A 9,662-nucleotide genomic window follows, 5' to 3' on the forward strand; every position below is an offset into this window, starting at 1 on the left:
ATGGCTTCGGTGGACAGGGAAAGGGCGATGGATGTCATCTACTTGGATTTCTACAAAGCCTTTGACATGGTCCCTCACCACATCCTTCCCTCTAAATTGGAGAGGTATGGATTTGGAGGATGGAGTAGGAGTTGGCTGGCTGGATGCAGCCAAAGGGTTGTGATCAGTGATTCTGTGTCGGGGTGAAGGCTGGTCACAAGCGGTGTCCCTCAGGGATTGGTCTCGGGGCCAGTGCTCTTTAACATCTTCATCAATGATAGCATTGAGTGCACACTCAGCAAGTTTGCGGATGACACCAAGCTGAGTGGTGAAATCGATACACTGGAAGGAAGGTTTGCCATCCAGAGGGACCTGGGCAGGCTGGAGAAGTGGGCCCATGAAAACCTAATGAGGTTCAATAAGGCCAAGTGCAGGGTGCTGCACCTGGGTCGGGACAATCCCAGGTAGTTATACAAACTGGGCGAAGATCTCCTTGAGAGCAGTCCTGCGGAGAAGGACTTGGGAGTCCTGATGGATGAGAAGCTGGACATGAGCCAGCAGTGTGCACTTGCAGCCTGGAAGGCCAACTGTGTTCTGGCCTGCCTTTAAAAAAAAAAAAAAAAAAAAAAAAAAAGAAGGGTGGCCAGCAGGGAGAGGGAGGTGATTGTCCCCCTCTACTCAGCTCTTGTGAGACTCCATCTGCAGTACTGCGTCCAGGCTTAGAGCCCCAGTACAGGAAGGATGTGGAGCTCTTGGAGTGGGTCCAGAGGAGGGCAGCTGAGAATGATCAGAGGGCTGGAGCACCTCTCCTATGAGGAAAGGTTGAAGGAACTGGGCTTGTTTAGCTTGGAAAAGAGAAGGCTCCGGGGTGACCTCATTGTGGCCTTCCAGTACTTGAATATAAACTCCACTATGAACAGGAGGGGGAATGGCTGTTTACAAGGGTGAACAGCGATAGGACAAGGGGGAATGGTTTTAAACTGAGACAGGAGAGGTTTAGGTTAGATATTAGGAGGAAGTTTTTCACACAGAAGGTGGTGACACACTGGAACAGGTTGCCCAAGGAGGTTGTGGATGCCCCATCCCTGGAGGAATTCAAGGCCAGGCTGGATGTGGCTCTGAGCAGCCTGATCTGGTGGTTGGCAACCCTGCACAGAGCAGGGGGATGAAACTAGATGATCATTATGGTCCTTTTCAACCCAGGCCATTCCACGATTCTATGAAAGCTCACTTTGTTTTTTCTGTGTTTAGGCATACAGGTCACTGTAACACTTTATTTTTCTACATTTATCACTTTGAGGAATCTGGCTACTACTGTAGTCAAGACCAGGAGCACTTATTCTTTCTGTGCCACTAAGCATCTGTTCATTCATACCTTCTTCATACCTATGACTTGCAGGCTTGTTTTTCTCATTCTATATTATCTATACAGTAACAATGAGGAGCAAAAAGTATGTGCAGGGAGCAGTATTTGGTCTGTGTTTTCTAAACTCTTAGCTTCTCTTTCTATCTCATTTAGCACTGTGGCCCTGAAACCTGCATACACTGTGGTAAAATTGCTGTAACGCCTGCAAAACAATTTACTGCTTATGCTGTCTAGAAGAGTGAAAGATGCTGCTTCTGCTTTCAGTCACATGCTCTCTTATTGGTCAGAGATGCACCTTCTGCTTTTTAGTGATTTCTATCTTTTTGCTGGACCCTTCTCTGCTTGTGGAAGAAAAAAAAACAAAACAACTGTGTATGCTATTTATTACCTGCAGTCCATGTGTTCTGCCTTCTTGCCCTATGTTTTTTTCTATGCATGCTCCCACTTTCCCTGCTTTGCGTTCTCTTTTTCTCAGTCAAGTGTCATTAATACTTATCTCCTTGCTTCCTTGGTTGTCGGTTTCCCTCTCTATTTTGCTTAATCTCTTGACTTGTGTTTGCTGTCCTTCCCTACTGCATTCTCTCTTGCCGTGCAGCTAGAGATGCCAGCACTTGTTCTTCGGATGAATGAAGGTTGAGGTGCATCTGACCTCACCACTTCTAACCTTGATCTGTTAAGAACTGTCTTCTGTCATAGATTATTTCTGTTAGGAAGAGCAGCTGTTTGATCATATTTCTGGTAGCAGTTTACACCTTTTGCCTACTCTCTTCAACTCTGTATATCCAACCACCTTCAAACTATATTTACACTGAAGCTCTGCCTTCCACATGCTCTGAATGTGGGGGAGGGAGCAGAGCCTATAGTTTGCGTTTCCAACCAAACTCATCTCTGCTGCTAAACCTTGCTATCTAGTAGGGGTAGGTAGCAGCACCGAGGATTTTCTGCTGTATTCTGTATTTTATTTGCTTTCTAAGGCCCCAAGAATTCACAGAATCATTAAGGTTGGAAAAGACCTTCAAGATCATCCAGTCAAACCGTCCACCCATCACCAATAGTTTAGTAAGAACTATGTCCCTCAACACAAAATCCAAACGTTCCTTGAACACCTCCAGGGTCAGTGACTCCACTACCATTCCAGTGCCTGACCATTCTTTCAGAAAAGCAGTATTTCCTAACATCCAGCCTAAATCTCCCCTGGCACAGCTTGAAGCCATTCCCTCTAGTTCTACCACTGGTTACATGAGAGAAGAGGCCGACCCCCAGCTCACTACAACCTTCCTTCAGGTAGTTATAGAAGAGCAATAAGGTCTCTCCTGAGTCTCCTTTTCTCCAGACTGAACAATCCCAGCTTCTTCAGCCACTCCTCATAAGGCTGAAGAAGTAGTCCTAGAATCTTCTGTCTCTTGGTGTTTACTAACTGAGGAGGTACCAGAAAATGAAAACTTATTCTTTCAAGATCCCATATGCCATAGTGCTTTTTAATAGCTTCCTTACTGTCAAGGAAAATATGCTGCTGTTGTATACTTTGCTTTACCACTGCTTTTTCCTTGTCTTATGTTTTTGATCTTTGCTGTGATCCTGAGTTCCCTTGAATTCCAGCCTCCTATTTTGCATTGAAGGCTCTTCCATCTTTTGACTGTGTGTGACAAAGTCTTTTCAGTTCTGAAGGGGCCCAGAGCCATACTTCTCCAGAAGAATGCTCTGGGATTGGTAACTTGAAGTGAGTGTTCCTGGAAAGAGTCCAAGGGCAACCATATAGTGGGGTACTCTTTACCCAGGAATATGCTACTTACAGGCTACCTGTAATATATGCTTGTTTAATTTATTTCCTGTGTTGTCTTGGTTTTTAAACCAGGTGGTGCTTTTAGTCTCTGCAAAGTTCCTGCGTATGCCCAGAAGATCCATATTTAGACATGGAAAGTGTTTTGTTTTGAGCCTGTGGCCTCTCCCTTTGCAGTCCCCTACTTCCTAGTACTGCATGATGTGGCAAATAATTGGCCTTGGGGTCAACCAGCTTTAGTTTTACTGATCTCTTTTGCTCCCTTCTTTAGTGGATCCTTTCTAAATAGAATGGTTTTTAGCACAGTCAATGTCAACCCAGAGGGAACTGTTCCCCTTGCTATGTACTTTTTGCTTCCTTATCTTTTTCACTTGTACTGTACTCTGTGCCCAAACTTGCCTCTGGCCCTGAACACAAACACCACGCCACTTTCTCCTGCTTTGAGTCAATCCCAGGTGCTCAGATGTCTTTTGGCATGCAAATCTGTTCCTGTGAAAGAATGGAAAGCAGAGCGGTACTCGACCACCTGCAGCAAAAGAAGCCAGCGGGCCAAGATGGTCTGTCAGAACAGACTGACAGCTTCTCCATTTAGTAATCCCTTGTTCACAAGAGTTTCACTGCTCACACACAAAAGAGAGAGAACCTTCTGCTGTTCTACATTACACCTAGTGTGGCAAAGACTTGTTTGGTATTTTCACATGCTTTTAAATGCCTGATTTGAGGCATTTTGGAACCTTAAAACCTTGCAAGTGAATAGATATTTCTACGAGTGTCCATATCATTACTCCTCTAGGAGTCTACACTATTATTCTTCCAGGAAGAGTTTGGACGTCCGGAGGTCTCCTGAAAATCTTACGCCTAAAAGATAGTTTCTTCAAGCAACTTTTCACGTGTGTTGTTGCATTTTTAAACCAAAAGTGACACCTAGTGTTGAGTTGAGGGCAAGTCATTGTCTATCACGTTTGTATACGGTCCAGGATGCTGAACTGTTTAGGAAAGCAACTGGATGATGAAATGTGTGAGAAGGACAAAATGCTAGATACTTTTGTGAACTTGAAAGTCTTTCTTAACCAAATGGGGTGCTGTAAAGCTAGGACCTTCTGCATGCCTGTGGCTTTTTTTTTTTTCTAGTATTGAGCACCTGGTTAGTCTAAGGCTTAATGTTTGTAGTTTCCAACTTAGCAACCATGCTACGGATACCCATTTGCACGTTTATTAAACACAGGGACAGAAAACAGTCCTGCTGGGCTCTGACATTTTGAACTTAAACAATGATTCACTGAGTTTCTTTTCTTTTCCTTGATCTCAGAAGAGGACATCTTGGGAAGGAGATTATTAGAAAAACTCTTCCCTTTCTTTGCTGGCTCCTTTATCTTGTCAAGGGGCCTTCCAAAGCTTTTGTCAGTCTGTATTTGTTGTACCTCTTTCCAATGCATCTTTTGTGGAGTTGTGTGCTGTGAGTGGATTTGCAGCACCTGTCCAGTAGGGTGTTATTGTCCCTCCTTCAGGTGTAATAGTAGTGTTGTTCAGTCTAGTTTACTTTCTAACAGCTGACGTTTTGCCGGCTCCATCCCTCCCAGAGATTAGACGATTGCCCTATGAGACCCTCACATTTGCTTTTGCTGTTGTTGCATGTTGGGGTAGCAGTCATGGTGTGCATGCAGAGTAGCAGACTGCTAAACAGCTTTGGGACTGGTGAGTCCCACCACTATGGTGCTCTTAAGTTCTGGTGAATAAAAGCGCCAAAACAGAGTCACCTTTCAATTGCAGTGCAGCTCACTTGCTCCAGGATTCATTCTGATATGGATAGCTAAGCTTCCCTGGGAAAGAAGCACTGGCAAAGGGGGACTGCAGCAAACAGAGAAAATCGATAAATTAAAAAATAAAAAAATAAAAAAATACGAGTCTGTTTAAGATGCAATTATGCAAAAAAGAAGGCATCTTTTTCCTCAAGGGTTTGGCAGCGAATGCTATTGATTTGTCTTTTAGTGAGTGGGCTGTTTGCAGCTGGGTATTCTGTGGTCTGGTCATATGTTGTGTTTTCAGGAACTATTTTTTTTCCCCAAGAAACAGAAATCTGATCCAGAAGTGCAAAAGAGACTCTCTCGCAAAGGATTGTTTCACCACCACTAGCTAGCACCAAAAGAAGAACAAACCAAAAACCTCCTCCAATATAACACTGTCCTGGTGCCTTGCATCCACAATTACTAGGAAAAAATAGCAAAAAGGAAATGGGAAGATGCAGTTCATGTATAATTACCACCCTCCCTGCCTACCACTCCCCACTTTAAAGGAATAAGAAAATAAGAAAAGATGAGTAGTTACTGAGATGAAAGCTAAGGTATCCATCGTGGCAGAGAAGGTACTTGGCTAAACAACCTACTATTGAAATAGCGTGATCTTGAAGCAATTGATGAGGTGATGAAGCTATATTTATTGAACCTGGCATTAAAAAGACTAGAGGAGAGGAGAGTCTAATTTCTGTCTGTCACAACCTAAAGAGGGTGTTGGGCAGCAGAACAAGACTCGTTTGAGGTACATAACAGAAAGACAGGAAGCAATAGAGGTGACAGAAACCAGCAGTAGAATGGGAAATTCTGTCTGGATATTAATGGAAAGTCTTCTGAGAGTGGTTCAGCTGGGCAGTCTCTGTCCTTTGGAGATGTCTGGAAATAGCCTGGACCAGACTCCTTGCTGCTTTGAGGTGCTGCTGATCGCCTGCTGCTGAAATCTGAGGTAGGATTTGACAATGTGATAAGTTCAGCCTCTGTCTCTGTAGTGAGAACCTGGTAGTCTTTCTACTGGAATTTCATTCTCCTGTGCAAAAGCAGTCTTTGTTTCCTGTCCTTGCTCACCCTGAATGAGTAATGTTTGTCTATTTTTGTTATGTACTCTAAGACTTACAGATGGAAAAGCAATGTGCCAGCGTGCTGCAGTATTTTTCAGATGGAATAAAAGCAATGCTTTTAATATAGGTCATGCTGCTAGGTCCTCTAAAAGCATTTTGCTGGGTTTTTTTTTTTTTGTTTGTTTGCTTTTAATATTTGGAGTAGATCCGGGCTTATGATAAAGTCTTCCTTCTGGATACTAGCACATCTTGCTAGACTTGACCTGATTTGAAATGAATTTTCATGAAAGCTATACTTAGTTTTTCCAGTGTGTTCATCTTTTACTTTTGCTGTTACTTCTTATGACTTTCTGTATGTTATGTTATTTGACAGTCTTTTTGCAGGCTGTGTGGCTGACGTGAATTTACGACTCAACTTGCTTAAAAGTGGACAGGCTGTGGAGATGTACCTGAAGTGTGAAGCAGCTGTGTGCCAACACCAGCAGGGAAAAAAACAGAGTCATTTGATGAATATTTTAAAATCACTTGCTTTTCAGTGTGATGATGAGCCAAAAGTAGGGTAGAGTGTCTGTTTTCACCCTATGGTTATTTACTGCTTGATTGCTTGTTTTTGAAACGGCATGCAAGTTGGATGAAGAAAAATATTAGGGTTGCCAATGGTGAGGATCTTTTGTCACTAGTACTAGATCTAGATAATTTAGGCTTATTATTATACCTGGATTGCTTTCAAGTTGTATGTATAAAACTTTCCCATTCTGTTCTCAAAAAAAAATTAAATTCATCAGAAACGACTGGTCCATGGACACCTTTGCTAATATCCAGAGTCTTTCCAAGCAAGCAGATAGATCTGATACTTGAAGAAAAATGCAATGGTTATGCTTTTTGGTCCACAGCTACCTGGTGAGGACTCTCACTTTTTGGAAATGGCTTGTATGTTGTCGCACTGTTTGAGTGAAGTAAGGATTGTTCATTGGTCAGTCTTCTGTTCATTTTTCATAATTGTTTTTATGTTTTGCTTGTGTTTTTGTTATTGTTTTTAATTATTTATTTTAACCAAAGTACCTGTGGGGTTTTCTTAACAAGGTCTAATGGGAGGGAGGAGAGGATATGGAATTGGACAAAGTTTAATTCGATTTTTCTACTATTTTACCTTTTTCAAAACGGTTTTGAAAGGGAAGCAGAGCATGATTGCCATCCACAGTTTCAAGCTAAATTGTTTTATTCATCTGCAAGGTAGTGGAAAATATAATGATTATGAAGTCAACCAAAGAAGAAATAAAAGTAAATAAACGTTTAAGAGTATTGGTGAATGTTTAAATAGTCCTCTGGGAGGATTAAAAATGTGCTTCTAATAAATAAACTCAGCATGAGTTCTAATCAAGAAAAAAAAACAGTTGTGTGAAAAATATAAAAATCCTTACGTCATTTTTGTTTCAAATCAGAATAAGTCTTCATTTGTTCATGTATTGTATTTTTTGTATAGTGTCGTTCCATCCCATTCAAAAACTTTGTATGTTTACACTCATCTCCCTCATTCTTCTCTTTTTGTACTCTGAAGGTGGGGAAGAAAAGGGTTTTGTTTTTTATTTTTTTTCTATTTTCGTCATATTCTTCTTTTTTTTTTTTTTTAAACTGATTTTGAGTCTCTTTTGTAGACTGGGGAAAAAAATACAAAATGCTTGGTTAACTTCATTACCCATTACAAGAAAAGAACACTGTAAATATTCATTACTTAATAATAATATTTAATAAACAATCTCCATCTCTTAGCTCCCCCTGTGGCAGTTTCTTTTGTTCAATGGCTTACTTCTCTGTGCTGAAGGAATGTATAAATGAGACAAGAGGCTTTACGATCTATTTTCTTTTTATCCCCAAAGCACTAGGCCAGATGGTCTTTGATATCAGGGACTCTTTTCTTCTGTGAGCTTGTGAGTCTATATGTAAAGATTTTTGGCAAGGATTTGTGTCAGCCAATCTCATGTGTATCACCTCTTAGTTTTTCTTGGAGCCACAAGAAGCCCCACTGCCAGCTCTGATGCCCTGCAGAGAGAGTGTGGGGACTTAGGAGGTTGTTGTTGCCTGCTTCAATCTGTAACACCCTGAACACACAGTTCAGACCCTCAAATTTGCTCCTAATATTACTTTTGTGACTATAATAAATCTGTCCCAAGGGTGTTCTAAGTCTGCAGGTACTGAGAAAGATGGAAATGTTTTCTGCTAAATTATATCATTTTATATATGCGTATATATAATCAAAAACACAACTAAATGATTTCATGAGTAAAATATACAAGCAAGCTTAAAAGATTGCTCTTAAATGATGGCATGAATCTATAATAGTCTAGGCAGCTTCGGTCTGTTTTCTTTTGAACTTTCCTCCTTTCTGCTTATTCTCTCTTGGACACTATCGTTCAGGCTGCAAAACTTGTTCTTTTTGACCAGATCAGCATCTTGAAATAAACTTCCTCATTGCAAAAGAAATGAGTGCTGTGCTCTGCACAGGGGATTATGTGGGAAGCAAGCTCACAAACAACAGCCTAGATTCATATTTAAGTGAGAATGCCTTCCAAATAATCATTAGTTGCAGTGATACTGGAAACACAGCTGCTGATTTTAATGCTAGTAGCTGGGATGGAGGTTGTCTGCTAGAGGATGCGACTTTTTTTTTTTTTAACGGATAAATATAAAACAGATATTTTTTTTCATCTCATGTAAGCCAATGTAATTGGAGATATTCTGAGTTTTAACCTTTTTTTTTCTTTTTCTTTTTTCATTGAGTGTTGAAAAATAAGTCAGGAATGTGTTAAGTCACTTCTACTTTAGATAACTCTATCTTGTAGTCTCTCAGTAATTGGAAATTTTATATTGACTTTGTTGACAGAAAGGGAATTACTGAACTGCTGTTCTGTAACACTGGAATATTTGGGTGTTTTTTCACAATTGCTTTGTGCTATTGATGAATTAATACTTAGAGTTGTATTAACAGTTGTGTGACAGTAATTTAACAGTTTTGCGAGTTTGAGAGCAGTGATTTGTGGGCCATATACCATATTAATCTCCTTTCTTTAAAATAATTTAGAAATCAGAATTTTCTTGTACACACTTGATAAAATAAGATTAAAGAGACGTGTTGTTTAAACCTTTCCTTAGCTTGATGCCTCTGGACATTGGCCTACTCTGCTTCTCCCAGATGCAACTGTTCCAGTTTTGTCAGTAATGAATGCTGGTTCTGCATCTTGATTTTTGATAAAAATAATTTTTTTACTTCTGTTGTGTTCCTCCAGAAATGAAGCTACCAGCTATAATGAGTGTGTACATTTGAATATACGTCATCTCAGTCTTGTCTGAGATTTGAGTCTCCAGTTCTTTTTTGTCATCTTAAACATGCTCAGACCCAAGTCTTGGTGGCCGAGCATAGGTGAAGCTTGGACTAGCAGGCAGAATCAGGACCCTGTCAGGACATAGATCCTGTCAGGACAGCCCCTGGCCAGGACTTAAAGGCTGGCACCAGAGGCTGAGGGACTGTCTGTTTGCATTTGAGGCCTGTCCTGTTCAGTATCTTTATCAATGATCCAGATGAGAGGATTGAGTGCATTCTCAGTAAGTTCACAGATGACACCAAGCTGGGACAGGAGTGTCAATCTGCCTGAGAGTAGGAAGGCCCCTCAGAGGGATCTGGACAGGCTGGA

The sequence above is a fragment of the Meleagris gallopavo genome, chromosome 1 (genome assembly GCF_905368555.1).
Source record: "Meleagris gallopavo chromosome 1, MGAL_WU_HG_1.1, whole genome shotgun sequence".
Lineage (NCBI taxonomy): Eukaryota > Metazoa > Chordata > Aves > Galliformes > Phasianidae > Meleagris > Meleagris gallopavo.